This window comes from Periophthalmus magnuspinnatus, chromosome 21 (assembly GCF_009829125.3).
Source record: "Periophthalmus magnuspinnatus isolate fPerMag1 chromosome 21, fPerMag1.2.pri, whole genome shotgun sequence".
Taxonomy (NCBI): Eukaryota; Metazoa; Chordata; class Actinopteri; order Gobiiformes; family Gobiidae; genus Periophthalmus; species Periophthalmus magnuspinnatus.
The window spans coordinates 12926951-12941723 of record NC_047146.1 but is presented as its reverse complement, the minus strand read 5'-3'; positions in this window follow the sequence as shown (position 1 = coordinate 12941723).

Sequence of the window (14773 nt, the reverse complement as noted above, 5' to 3'; positions counted from 1 at the left end):
CCAAATGGTTCACTAATTTACTTTAGCATGTAAATTAGTGATCAAATGTAAAGGTTATTTTAAATTATTATTTTATTTTTCACATAACTGCTATTACAAAGTTCCTACAAAGAAACATGACACATTCCTTCTTAAACTGAAATGGATTAAAACAGCTTAACTGTCCAACTCGCCTGTTCTTCTGCTAGTGTCTGGTGTCTTCACTTTCAGCCAAAATTAGCAGATCCTGCCAAAAGAGAAAGAATTATAGTAACCAGATATTACTGAGGTTATTTAAGTTTAAACTGTGTCACAAAATGGACTTTTAAGTGGGCTAAAGTACGACAAGTCTGGACCCCTAAAATACAGGTTCTACTTGTAAAGGCATTGGCTTATTGTTAATGTAATGTCGCCCTCTACTGGTCTAATTTAACAAATTTAACTTGATGCACAATGTCAGGACAAATTATCAAACGTGGCGTATGTTCTAAAATATATACATGTTCAAAATTTGAAAAGAGTAGGTTTACTGAAAAAATATATGATTTCAAAATTAATTAATTAATTTGGGTATTTTGTTATTTGTGTAAACAGAGATAAATAGGGACTAAAGGACTGTTTTGACAAGGTAGTGGTGATGGTGTTTTAAATCTAAAGCCTTACTGACATCTAGTGGTCAAAGTCAAAACTGCAAAACATACTCAGTAACTACAATATAGTTTTAGTCAGATACTGTACAGGGTTGTCAAGTGACGAAAATCAATTACTACTCTATGCTAAAACTTGTATTAAAGCTAGATGCTCATTTCAACAAGTATCGATGCTAAAAAAAAAAAGTCACATCAACAGGACCAAAATGTTAAAAAAAGGATAGTTTTTTTTTACAGTATCATACATTATATAGTTTATTATTGGGGTTCACTGACAGAGATGTAAGTGGATTGTCCAAGGTCACAACAACAACAACAACGATCTGCTTGTGAATATGCAATAAGGCTGGGACACAGTATCCTATATCGACAACGTTTACTATGGGGCAGTAGGACATTTGAATACTTGTGCTGTAATGAAACCAAAATTTTCAACACAAAAATAGGCCTAATAGTATTTGTTTATTGTACCATGTGATCTTACACTAGTTCTGATAAAACCCAAGAGGAAACTGTTCAGAAAAGGTCAAGTTTTATCCAGTTAAGTGATTTTCAAATTATTTTTTTCTATTATAGATATTAGTTTTAGTATCGATTAATATCTGACTTTCAATGCTTCTGACAACCCTAAAAGCCACAAACCATTTGTACATTATGTCAGCAAATTCTAACATCAAATTCTGAAATACGCATCTTAGTTTTAAACTATATGTCCCTCAGAGTTAGAGTTAGATATCCTTTTTGTCAGACAGGAAGGAGCGTTTGTTTACCTGCTTTGCATGTTTTGGCTACTTCCTGTATCTTCCTCAGAATCATCACATGCAGTGATGTGTATTGTGGGCTGCTTTACTTAGTTTTGCCAGGCAGTAGGGGAAGGTTATGCCCCCTAGTGTCTGACACCTTTTCCAGGACTGAGTGCTGTGTGTGATAAGGTGTAAGCTCCCTCGTCACGATTTATGCTCCTTGGACTTTGTTTCAGGATCTCAATGGCCTATGGATCCAGCAGTGGCATTTGTTGCCTTCAGCACATATGACCCTGTCATTGTTCCAGTCCACGTTTTGTCTCTTGGATTGTTCAGATATGGCTGATTTCAGATTTTCCTGCTCTGCTTGTTCTTCTATTGCTCTTGTTTGCCTGTTGGCCATTTCTTTTTCACTTTTTTTTTATGTTTTTCTGTTGAGTGTGACTTAAATGTTTTTTTTTTGTGAACAAAGATACTACCTCGTGGGGTATGAACATTTCATCGATTTTATGGTGATTTCTTACACCGCTGATCTATGAGTCCAAGTAGTGGTTTGAATAAATTGTGACAATGGAGCATACACCTTACCACACACGGGATGCAGTCCTGGAGAATGCGTCAGACAGTAGGGGGCGTAAGATTCCCCTACTGGCAAAATCAAGTAAAGCAGCCAACAAGACAGTCCCAACACAATCATGTGAGCTTCTGAGGAAAGCTACAGGAAGAAGCCGAAACATGTAAAGCAGGTAAACAAACGCTCCTGTAGGACAAAAAGAATTGCTAATTCTAGGCATCCACAAAAGCCACAATTACTTGAAACCTGAAGATTGAAGGAATTTATGAAGACAAACAAGTGACACTTTCAGGCAATAAAAACTGTGGATCATTCAGGCTAAGCAATGACATCTCCACTAGAGACAAGAAGATGGTGGACCTTTTTTTTCCAAAATGAATTACATAGATAGATGCATTTTCCATTGTTCACTATAAATCACAAGACTGATCTAAAATATGTATCACTCTGAGTCTTAACTGGTCAAATAACCACAACTACAAAACTAAGTACAGGGCTGTGGGCGGGAATAGGGGGTAGTTGAAAACAGGAATTTGCTGAGCTCTCAAGGCAAGCCTCAAACGCAGAACAAAACATGATTACTAGATGAATGTATACACAACTCTGAGTCAGCTAATGATGTGACAACACCACTGTAACGAGGTTCATCAAAAGTTAATTTAGCAAAATATGTTTCCTTTGAGGTCAAACACATGAACGCATGTTTTATAATCACTTTGCAACCACTACCAAGTAGATAAACATGAGATAAGAAACTCAAAAAGCTATAAAACAAACAAGTAGGGAAAATGTAGCATTTAAAAAGTAGCTAGCGCCTAGGCTAACTCACGCGCTAGGCTAACTCACGCGGTGCTAGTTTGTTAGCATATCTCTGCATACTTACTGTAACATGGAGTCAAGATATAGTCCAGATATAAGACCTTAAAGTCGTCAAGGTAAGTTTAATTTAACTTACTTACTTAGTACATACTTTCCTTCCAGATGTGACCTGATGCTCTGTCGGTGCAGCACGTGCGCACAGTGTCTTTATTAATCCTGTGAAATGAATAAAGCATGTCATGAAAGAGCTCCGGTCTTAGGAGGTTAAATACAAACGCAGTTAGACATCGGTCACTGTCTGCTCAATAACATTTGTTTTATAATGAAATGTCTTTGGTCTTGTCTGTTTTTAAGCAGTTCTTCTAGTCTGTTAATGATTTAGGCCCAGAAGATGTAATTCTCGGTTTAGCCAAAAGATGGTGCTATATGAAAAGAAAAATCAAGTCTATCTTTTTGCATTTTTCCAAATTTGATTTGCTCTCAATACATTATTACAGTACGCATTAACTTGTTAACAAAAATTCTGATCTTTTAAGAAAGGAGACATTATATCTGGCTCTCATCTATAGCTAAAATCATTTGCCTATATAATGTTATGATGTCAACTGAAATGTCAAAGCTTAATAGAAAATAGCATGATTTATATTCAGAATCATAAATGCAAACATCTGAGTCTTATGTACTTTACTTGTGCAGTTCTTCTGATTGCACTTCTTGACACTTGTGTGACTTTGTTAGACTCTTGGACTGTGTGTTCTTCTTGTGACCTTGTCAAAGCTCTTCTGAGCAGAGAGGACAGAGAGGACAGAACTGTCAGTCTGTGTCATGTCCTGTCCATGTGAGAGACTAAAAGCTCTGACGCTCACAAGTCTACTCACTTTAGAGAGAAGATGTATGACACAAGGAACAGTTTACAGATCACATTTTTGTATTGTGACACAACGATTTTCAAGTTAAAAGTCAGTTTAAGGTCATTTGATAAAAATTTTAAACTTCTATTCATGTTACAATGTGGTTTCCACTAAATCCACTTTATTTATGTGGCATATTCATTAGTGCTGTACTGAGACAGACACCACAAAAGACAACAACAAGATGTGAAATAGGATTTGACTAGTTTTAAAACAAGACTTAATTTTACAAACTGTGAAATTAAATAAACCATAATTATAGGCTCCATCTTGAGTGTAAAAGCTTGGTCTCACTGTATGATGTCATCAGGTGGCTCTTCATGAAGTACTCCTCCATGTTTTTAAAGTCTCATCAGTTTAAACTGACGGCACAATAAATCCTGTGTCATTTCTATGTTTGCAGAAATATACAAACGCTTCCAACATGCACAAAATTTAAAATGAAATACTATAATATATTTATATATTTAAAAACTTTAAAAAACTCACAGTATTGTTAAGTAAATACAGTAATATAGCAAATCTTCCTTACTTTTTTGTCTTTTGAGATTTGATCAATAATTTTCACTTAATTGTGGAAAACATAAAAATAAATGCCTATATACACCCTTGGGTAATTCTGTGGTGCCACCTTTAGATAACAGATCATATTTCAATAGTATTTCCAGTAGTTTTCAACATGACAAATATCAGTTTCATGTATTCATTTAGAGTGTAGTTCATAGTTCTTACAATAGATGGCAATATAGGGCTAGTGAAGTATTGTTAAACATAGCACCTGTTACCATACAGTCAGTATAGTCAGCATTTTAAAATACCCACACTTATTTGCATGCATTTACACCTTGTTTTTTATTGTAGAGGAGACTTCACAATCTCTGTACAAACCCAGTGTCTAGTTCTCTGCATCCTGTTTTCATATTCATTAAAATAAAAGTGCACAGTGTAACTTTTTTCATTCCTCCCTGGAGATGTTTCACTTACGGCACTGAACGTCTGTATCTTGCATTACTTAAACTTTTATTGCAGAAAAACATCTAGAAAATATGCATTCTTATTATGAGTAAGCTTGCCTCTCACAGATCTAACCAGTAACTTGGTCTAATGCCATCACCTGCCTGTCTCTATGGAGGTGCCAGTTAAATGCCATAGTGTAGAACAATCCAGGTAAATAAATAACATCTCCATTTAGATGAGGAGATGGAACACCACATGAGAATTGTTACATAGTTCCCTTAAGTTATCTTTTCGTTCATTCATACATTTGGTTAGTGGATATAGGTGCCGTTACATGTTTTATGCTTTCAACTGTATAACCCATAAATCCTGCTTATTGATAGCACTGCACACAAATCCTCTCTGATTCATTCCGCAGTGAGCGCAGTTTTCTTCAGGGAACAATGTCATCTAAATTATTTATGTGTGAATTCCAGATCGGCGCAGGTGTAGAGTGTACAGGCAGCACGGGGGATCACGCCTGAGACTCCGCCAAGAGGCCAAACATCGCATTACAACAAGGCAAGTGCCACACCAGCTGACAGAGGAGGGCCAGCGACAGGAGGTGAGTCAGTATTTATGAGGAGGGGGTGTTTGTGGACATCTGGGTGACATTCTCTCTTTAATCATATATGACATTTTGAAAGGTGGTGTGATATAGGCAATGCTGGCTGATAATATGTTTGGTGGATCAAGACAAAACAAGATCAATTTTCATGGTATCACAGCGAGAATATTGTCCTAATTTTACCTTATTAGCAATACCACACAGTCTATATCTGCTACTGCCATTTGACTATGGATTTTGCTGTAATTGTGCCTCTACATTTTAAGCTATGTCATCTTGTCCATCCATTTCCATTTGCCCGGCCAACCAAAACGAAACCCTTTGACAGTACTTTACAAAGGCTTGTGGGCCTAGAACCATGTCCTGTCTCTCTAGGTGTGATTGACCGGCAGATTAACCAATCAGAGAAATGCCTGATCTATGCGTGTCAAAACAAACATGGCAGTTTAAAGTAAAAAATAAATAAAACTAACATATAGGACTGAAAAAACACATATTTCTGCAGAATCAATAAGTGAGGCGCTAAACTCTTATGTATAGGTTTTATAGGTATATTTTGTTCTGACATGAGAATATTCAAGAGGAGACGTCTTCCACTTTTGAGAGTCATGTGCTACAGATTAGAGGCTGTGGTTGGGCTTTACAAGTTAGGACACTTTATGATCTGGTTCCAGACACTTAGGAGAAACTGGCTGGTCAGGCATCCATGACATGAAGCGCCTTTGTGGTCTCCTTTGCTACATGTCTTGTGATTGTTTCAGGGCTAAAATAGCTTTAACTACTCAGCTAATCAACTTAAGAACAAGCAGCCATTGTTTTCAATTTACAGTTACAATTGCATCACTCCAAAGTGAGCCAGCAGATGGAGTCCTTGCACCCTCTTGCATAATTTGTCTTTGGGGCCGTCTGGGCCACTTAATTGCCACACACACAGGGCCAACTATTAGTAATTCACATTCTGCAAAATGAATGCAATACTGTCATCACTTCTACCAATTGTATTTGTAACTAACTTTGGACAAAAAATCCATCCCCAGAAATTGTCTAAATGCTAGACCTTCCTCTCTCCTAATTTCTGATGCATTTTAATGTGTTTTACTTGATTAAAGTGAGTTTAGGCACTTCTATGTGAGAATGCTGCAAGTTCCCTCTACCACAATAGAAAGATATGGTACATCCTGTCTTTAACATTATTTATCTGGTAACACGAGCTGTAACCTACTGTAGCCTTGACATTCACATGACGGCTTGGATCACAAGAGGAAAAGCAAACGCAGTCCATTTAATAACCTGACTCACCATGCTAGCTTTTTGTCGCTCAGACTTACCCTTTACTAAAATATAGAGGGCCCTGTTTTATCTGGCATGTCCTTTGTCTCTGGTGCTCTTTGTGCATTGTTCTGTATGTACAGTTTAGTTCAAATGTGCCCTTTTTCCTTTGCCAAAAAATACCATAGGAAACGTAAGGAAAAAGTTCATTCTGATCACAATGTTATGATTCTTAATGATTCAGCCCTCTCTTCTACTTCCACAGTACATGTTTCAAACAGTGAGGTCTTCATTATCCCTGTATGCGGTTTACTTGTGTCCTCTGAACTTTTGTCCTCTATATGTTCACAGAGGAGCCTCAGTGAGACTGTGGAGGGACCAGCCCCTGCCTCAGACTGGAGCATGAGCGCGGCTTTGGCCATAATAGCCCTTCTCTATTGGAGTGGCTGTGAGGATCTTATTCATTATCATAATTGCAGTGACCGAGTGGCCTAAGACGCTTGTGTGCTGCTGGCTTTGCTTTTTATTGTAGCTCTCTCTGTCTCTCTCTCAATCTCTCCTCTATCCACCTCTCTCTCCATCCTCATCTCTTTCTCTACTCTCATTCCGTGTCCTTTCTCTCTTCTGTCACTCTATCCTTTCCCCTCTTCCAATCCACCGCCCCCCTTTCCTCTCTAAATATCCCTCCCTTTTTCTTTGTCCATCTCTTTTCTCCTTACCTTACCTCCTGTCCATTTCACCGTCTTCTATTCCTCTTCTTTTTTGTCGTCTTTTTCTCTCTGTCCCTCTCTCCGTCTCTTGCTTGTCCCCTCTCCCACCCTTGCTCTTTTTTGTCCACACCTCTTACCTTTACTCCTCTCCCTCTATTTCCTCTCTTATTCTCTCCCTCTCTGCCACCTTTCTCTTCCTGCCTATGTCTCATTTCCTGTCTCTTCTCTCCTGTCCTCCACCCTCTCTCTTCCTGTCTCTCCACTTTCCCCTCTCCCTCTATTTCCCCTCATCTCTCTAACCTTCTCGATTACTCTTTCTTCTCTCTCCTTTGTCTGTCTTTCCCTCCCTCCCATTGCCTCTTTCGATGTCTCACTCCTCTCCTCTCTTTGTTCTCTCTCTTTTCCCCTCTGTTCTCTCTCTTTCTTGTTTACGTCTCTCACCTTCACCCCCCTCTCCCTCTATCCATCTCTTCCTCTGTTTTCTCTCTCCCTCTCCCCTGTTTCAGTCTCTCTCCATCTCTTCCTCCACGTCTCTCTCTTGCTTCTGTCTATCTCCCTCAGCCCAGCCTCTCTCCTTCTCCTCTGTCTCCCTCTCTGTCAATTGCTCCCTCTCTTCTCTCTCTCCCTCCCTTTCCCTCTCTATTTCTAACTCCCTCAGTCCCCCCCTCTTTCTTCCTTCCTCTCTCTCTCCACTCCTTCTCTTTCTCATTGACTCACCCGCAGCAGCAGCAGCAGAAGCAGCAGCGTTTCCTAGCAACCCCTCTTGAATGTACTGTACAGTGCTTCCCCATCTCGCGGGTGCCTTTAATATAAATCTGCTCTGCTATTTCCATGTGAGCTTTGTTAAAAGATTTATAGTGCATTGGATTGAGCCCCTGAACACTCCTTACATACATGCAATAAATAGCTATGATTCACTGGATACAGATGTGTTTACAGCACTTGTCTGTGTATTACCAGAGAATTAGCATGACACGCGTATATAAGGACTGCGTTTGAGGAGGAGACGCAGCGCTGACCGGTCCTTATTGCTCTGAATGAGTGTTATTTATTGGAAAGGATTTTAAGCAATAATATTAAAGCAGATCTATCCTGCAAAATGGACTTTTCAGAGTTTTTAAACCATGTTATAGTTGTTTCCCCTTCTCATTTATCATCTCAAAGTTGTATTTTTAGTGATTTGTGCATGTTTGAGTAATAGTCTTATTTTCTTGACGCCATATTCCTGATCAACCCGTGTTTTCACCGCCACTAGTATACGTCCACCGTGACATATGCGCTTCCTTATCCAGTTTTATTTGACTTAATCGGTTGGATTCTGTATGGGTGTCATAGATTATAACTTTAGGACAGACATAATCACAATAAGTCCGCTTTGAAAGGATTCCTATTGTTCACATTGTTCACTTAGCCAAGACATACCTGGAGTTCTATTTCGCGTCCTTCATAGTAGTTTCAGCAATCCCCTATCCATTGTGACAGAAAATATGCAGTTTGAATTGTCCCAGAATTGTTACGTCGTAGGTAGAAACCCTGTGCAGTTTTTAAGTCCATAAGCATAAATCATTGCCAGACTTATTAACTTGTCTGGGCATGTTCCTTTATTATCTACTGATATTTTTCCTCCTGTCGCCAGTGGAGGGTACCTGATCACAGTTTGAGGAGAGTGCAAGTTGGGAAATAATGTGCAGTTAATTAGCCATTATTTTAATTTCTAAGACACGAGATGCTAAAGCAAAGGTACTCAAGAGCATGTTTAAGAGCCAACAACAATACAAATGCATAATATTTGTGCTTTCTATCGTCTGTTGGCTGGCAGCTGCTTCCTTTAGGGTTCTCATTTGACAGAAATGGACAATATCCTTCCGTCTAACTGTTTTTAGAATACTACCTTAGACTAAAGCGTTTTTCAGAACTACAAAGAATGTCAGTACAGGCCCTATCCATGGGTTTTAGAAAGATTTAAAAAACAATTAAACTAAATATTATGTCTTTTGAATTGTAAAAAGTCCTCAAAATGTTGCATCTGGACTCATGAGTACATACTAAAGAGAAAAGATATACAAATTATATGTTATGTATTACAAGAGGATCGCTTCTGTCTGTAAGGACTGTGGTGTCCGGATACAATGGAAGTCCTCATATTCTGAATGAACAGTGAGCAGAACAGTATCAGCGCTCCTCCTGCTGCATGACTTTGACCGGGGCATCCCTCTCACCGACACACGCTTTAATAAGTGTGACTCATTCACCACAGGGTCTTTTGTTCAGACTATCAGCTTAAATGCATGTATTATGTCTTCTGTGGAAGTCTGTCATCGCGTTTATGGAGGACTGTCATGTGAGGTTACAGTAGAAGAGGAACACAGCAGACACTTTTCAAACACGTATGAGCAATTAAAGAACTCATTTTGTGTGTAAATAGGAATTGGAAGCATTTGAAGTTGTCTTAAAGGGCATGTACGCTTACCATTTTGATCCATGGAGAACATGTTTCAGTCCTCTCAGCGATAGAACTGTCTGGTAGTTGTTTCTTCATGGTTCTCATCCAACATGTTCACTTGATTGAGAAAGTTGACATGGACGCTGCCATTATCTTTATCTGATTGTGCTGTTTTTAAGCCACCCAGAGGAAGTGGACATTATTGACTTATTGGTGCTCATGAACATCACATTTTTACACACATCAGCTTTATTTTGATAATATTTTAGCTGTAATATTTTATTTTATTTTCTCTACTTCTCCATGGAAATGAACAGAAATCTCACTCCCTTAAGCAGAAATGCCGACACAATGGAAGTGTGGATCAGTAAAGTGGCCAGGGCAGAATAAAGTGAATATATGCCGGTTCTTTCCTTTTGGTTCTCATCCAATAAAATGCCTTTTGAAATAGGAAAAATGATTCAGTCTCATAGCTGCTTTGACAACACTGTCTAGAGTAAATGGGGTTTTCCTGAACTACAAGAAATGAAAGTCAGATACACTCTTTATAAGAAATAAAGAGAAGATGTATAAATGTATATGTATTTGATGTTTTTTGAGTAAAGCCTACTACTATACAGTGTTTCACCTTCAAAACACTTTACATCAAGGAACCACTCACGCATTGACACACACACACACACACACACATACACACACACACACACACACACACACACATTCATACACCCATGTACACAGACACAGGGGGGTGTGCCCAAGGACACGACAGCTACTGTCACCCCGTTACTGCTGTTCAACTTTAAACTTTAACCTGTGAAATAGTAAATTTGCCATTCAGCCAATGTAACGTTGTAATGTTGTAAAACCTAATTTTTATATTCATACAATGTCAAGAAAGGTGTACGTCATATCTCATGCACATCCTCAAGATGTCAAAATTCTGAAATGTTGTTTTGTTTGGCTTGTGTTTTTATAGGGAAATGAAAAATACTTTTGTTTGTGAAGTGCTACTTCTGTGGCCTTCTATGTCATCAGTACCAAAATTGCATTTCGGCGTGGGCGATATTGATAAAAACGAAAAGCTCTATATATTTCAGGATTCTCACAATAAAAATAATATAACTCTTAACTCTTATAAATATAACTCTTCAGGTCAAAATAAGTCTGCTCTGTAACGTCTATCAAATTAGAAAGCATTTTACTGTCTGATAATCACTAGTTGTTGTTAGATTTACCGTCGTACTGGTCTCTGAGTTGTGAAAACCGCTTAAAAACTCATTGTGTTCAATAATTAGGATGCTCAGAACGCATGAGGTAAGTGAGAAGTAACTGCAACCAAGCAAACTAATTCTGTTTTTCACATTTTTAACACAGTAAGTATCAGCTATAGCGCTTTTAATGTCATTTGAGTTTCCATTGTATCCATAACAAGTGTGGAGATACCACCTTAGCCTTATTTGGAACATAATATGCAATTTTTCCTATTTTTCTTTAGCTCTATTCCAATTTTTTATTGAGTAGACTTCATATTTCCAATTTTAATATCACTCCATACTACCTTATTCTGATATTTGACCATTCTATCTCCCTCTCTCTCTCCCTCTCTCCACTCCCTTTTATCACACCCTATCCAGAATGCCTACTCCAGCTTCAGCTCTTATCCGGCACGCGGTTCACGGGGTCCGCTGTAAAACGCAGTCTATAAAAAGCCCAGCTGCATTTGAAAGCATCGCGCTGGGGTCGGACTACCACGAGAAGCTGATATCTCTGATGAATCCCACTGTTACGTGAGCTGTCCGGTACTGAAATTTATGGCCCTGAATCCAAAGACTCTTCATCATTCTATAGACAGATAGGATTCATCATGTCCGACAGCAGATCATGGATACTATATAGTCTGGCTGCTGTTAAAATCGCCGTCCCCTCACTGAATCACTGTCCGTTGAATCCGTCTGAGCATGTTACGTCCGTTGTCATCCTTGTTTATGGTTTTGTACTTTCCGGGATTGCCCACGCCTGTCTTGCCTGTCCTCTCGGTTAAATCCCGGTGATATATTTTTGGGATTCCGGCTTTTATTATGCAAAATGCCTGACCTGTGTGTGCGCTTTGGGACCAGCAGACACAAAGGGGTTGAATACATCGACAGTCGTGTCCAGCTGCAGCGTTTTTGTCTTTTTTGAGGTTGTTGATTTGGGGATTATTATTAGGAGTGTTGGGAAGAGTACTTTGAAAATGTATTTAGTCACGGAGTACCTGCCTGCGATTCTGAATACACACTTTTCCAATACTATGTAGATGTAAATTCGGATGGGCATGTACTGACACAGGTGGATTAGCCAAAGTAAATATGGCTGCTGATGAAGAAAAAATTGATTGACTGTTGATCCGAGGGGAGATTTTTTTTTTTACCTTGTTAAAAATGACGCACTTTTGTTTCACATGTGTCACTGCAATAAAAAAATGTAATCGCACGGCCGTGTTTGAGCCTGGCACTGTGGAAGGAAGGTGACCAGAGTGATACTACTCTATAAAAAAACACAGAGAAATATCATTCTGTATATGCCAGGTAACAGAATATCTATTAAAATGCATTTGTAACATATTTACTTAGAATACTTTCACTCTAAAGTTGCATTTTATTACAGTAAAAATGTAACACAGGATAAAGGAAAAAATTGTAGCAGTGCTTTCTATTTACTTCACTAATACTGCGCTGTTCGAATCCTTACTTCAAGTACCACAAAGTATTCCTTATATTTTTGTAACTATATTTAGAACAATAACAAACAAAACATCCTTAGGTGCAAAATTGGACAATGAGGAAATGTATATATGTATATGTTGATAGAGCACACTGTAATGCCTGTAGTGTCTCGCCTTAAAAACGATATATATATATAAAAAGGTTAAAGTATACGAGCACCAATAAACCTGTACCTGCCTGTAACCACGCCAACTGCCTTTTATATTCATGTCTTTTATTGAACTTCTTCCAGCGCAGGGAAAGCTCAAGTCTTGTCTTTTTCAAATGCAGCTACGTGGCACTGTGCCCTCTCTACCTCTTTCTCTCTCTCTCTCTCTCTCTCGCTATTCTTTCCCTCCTGTCTTTCCTCTCTCTCTTCACCGGTTTGCGTCCAGTGCATTTCCCGGAGGTAAAGAAGATGTTGTCTCCCATCTGGCTGACTTCACCGTGGGCTGACAGGCTGCTGCGGTTCTCTTCTGTGACTATACGAGCATACTGTTCCCATCCCGACTGCCACGGGCCGTGCTAAATCTGGCCAAATACAATCAGAGGGCTTTGAGGTAACGTCGTAATTAATCTGCAAATTATTATGTTACGTAAATTATGCTAAAATTAGTCTTAAAGCTGTGATGGAGGCAGCACCGCACGCAAAAATGAAAAGCAGATGTTAAAAACGCGATGGAAGCAGAGAAAAAACTATTTGTCATTGAGGTGGCTGTTGGTTCTGCTGCTGCGGTGAAGGGAATTTGTGACTGGGATTAGTTGAATAAGCAAGACAACATAAACTGACAATATTTCAGCCAGGAGTCCAGGGCAGAAAAAACAAAACAAAAATAAAAGTGAGATGCAACTTTTCTGGTAGAGTGTCTGCCACCTGCGTGTCTCCATGGAAATTGTATTGCTTCGGAATGTTCCACCATACGGGATTTATCTGTCATTTATCTATCTCCACAACAGGCATGTGTCACCACCAGAACAAGTTACAGGTCAGATCAGTGGAGCTATGACCTCGCTCACAGTAAGAATATTGGTTATCGACATTTTAGAGCAATAAAAAACATATGTAAACTCTACAGATATGAAATGCTTTAGTTTTCTTTTCACCGTGGATGGATTAGATGTCATGAATGAGATCAAAGACGAATGCAACGCCTAAAACAGAAAAAGAGGCAATTTTTTGAATAGCCAAGTAGACAAGCATAGTTCATAATCTGCAAAAAATGGGATGAAATCTTAACTTCGAAAAACAGTTCTCACCCAAATCTTTCATGATCAAAACTACAATTTGACATTTTTAGTGCAAAATGTTCACTAAAATTACTCGCTATTTTGTCTGCATATTTTGTTACTTTTACCAAACATTAGCAGCAGCAGCACCAGAGGTCTACAAACACGTTGGTAAATTCACGCTTGGGGTGCTCTCTGTTCCAGGTGAGCCGCGGCACCACTTAAATGAATAATTAAGGATTTCGATCATATCTCGGACTTGCATTTATTTTCGCCCGGTCTCTCCTGCCTCTCTAACATTATGGACGAGGTTTTAAATCAACTCTGACCCAGACCTCAACAGGCCCATAAGATCCCAATGATTGGATACAAACCTATTATTGCATCTGGCTGAATGACGGATAACCCAGCAGTGCCCTCCCTCACTAAGCTCCAATACTGTTCCTCCAGTTTGTAATAGCTTGTTTGCAGTCATGTGATTCAGGGGATGGGAGGAAGAGCGGAGGGATGCAGTGCTCAAGATAAGACATTGTTTTAGATAGAGAAAAGCTACTTTGCAGCTGACGTCATCAACATTCCTAGTGGGGTGAAGCTAACTGGAGGCACTGCTCTGTCTGAAGCTCTCTTAATCAGCTTAGACTTTAATCTCAGCTTTATTTTAACACAATCTGACTATAAAGAACTGGTTTTGAACAGGTGAGCTGATTTTGTACTGTTAAAAGTCCCTCTCAGATAACATTACAGTCACAAGTTTGCCAACAGTTTTTCAGTTAGTCACTTTGTTGAATGTCAAAGACCAAAATGGGACCATGGACACTTTTTTACTAATCACGAGCTTCTGAAAATGTGTTTTTTTAATCCAATTTGTATTTTTTCTTGGATATTCAGACAAAACTACAAACTTTTCAGGCTGTGTTAATTGCATTGTGTCACCATGGTAACTGCTGAACATCCCATCATACATCCATGCACGAAAAACATGAAAACGTGCGAAATTTGTCCTGCATTTGACCCATTTTTCAGTGCCGCTGGGGCAACCTGTCAGGAGCAGTGGGTGAACGCAATGCAGCGCCAGGGGACCCATCTTCAGATCTTGAGCTAGGCTTGGTCAGGATTACGTTAGCGGGAGGATTTTAC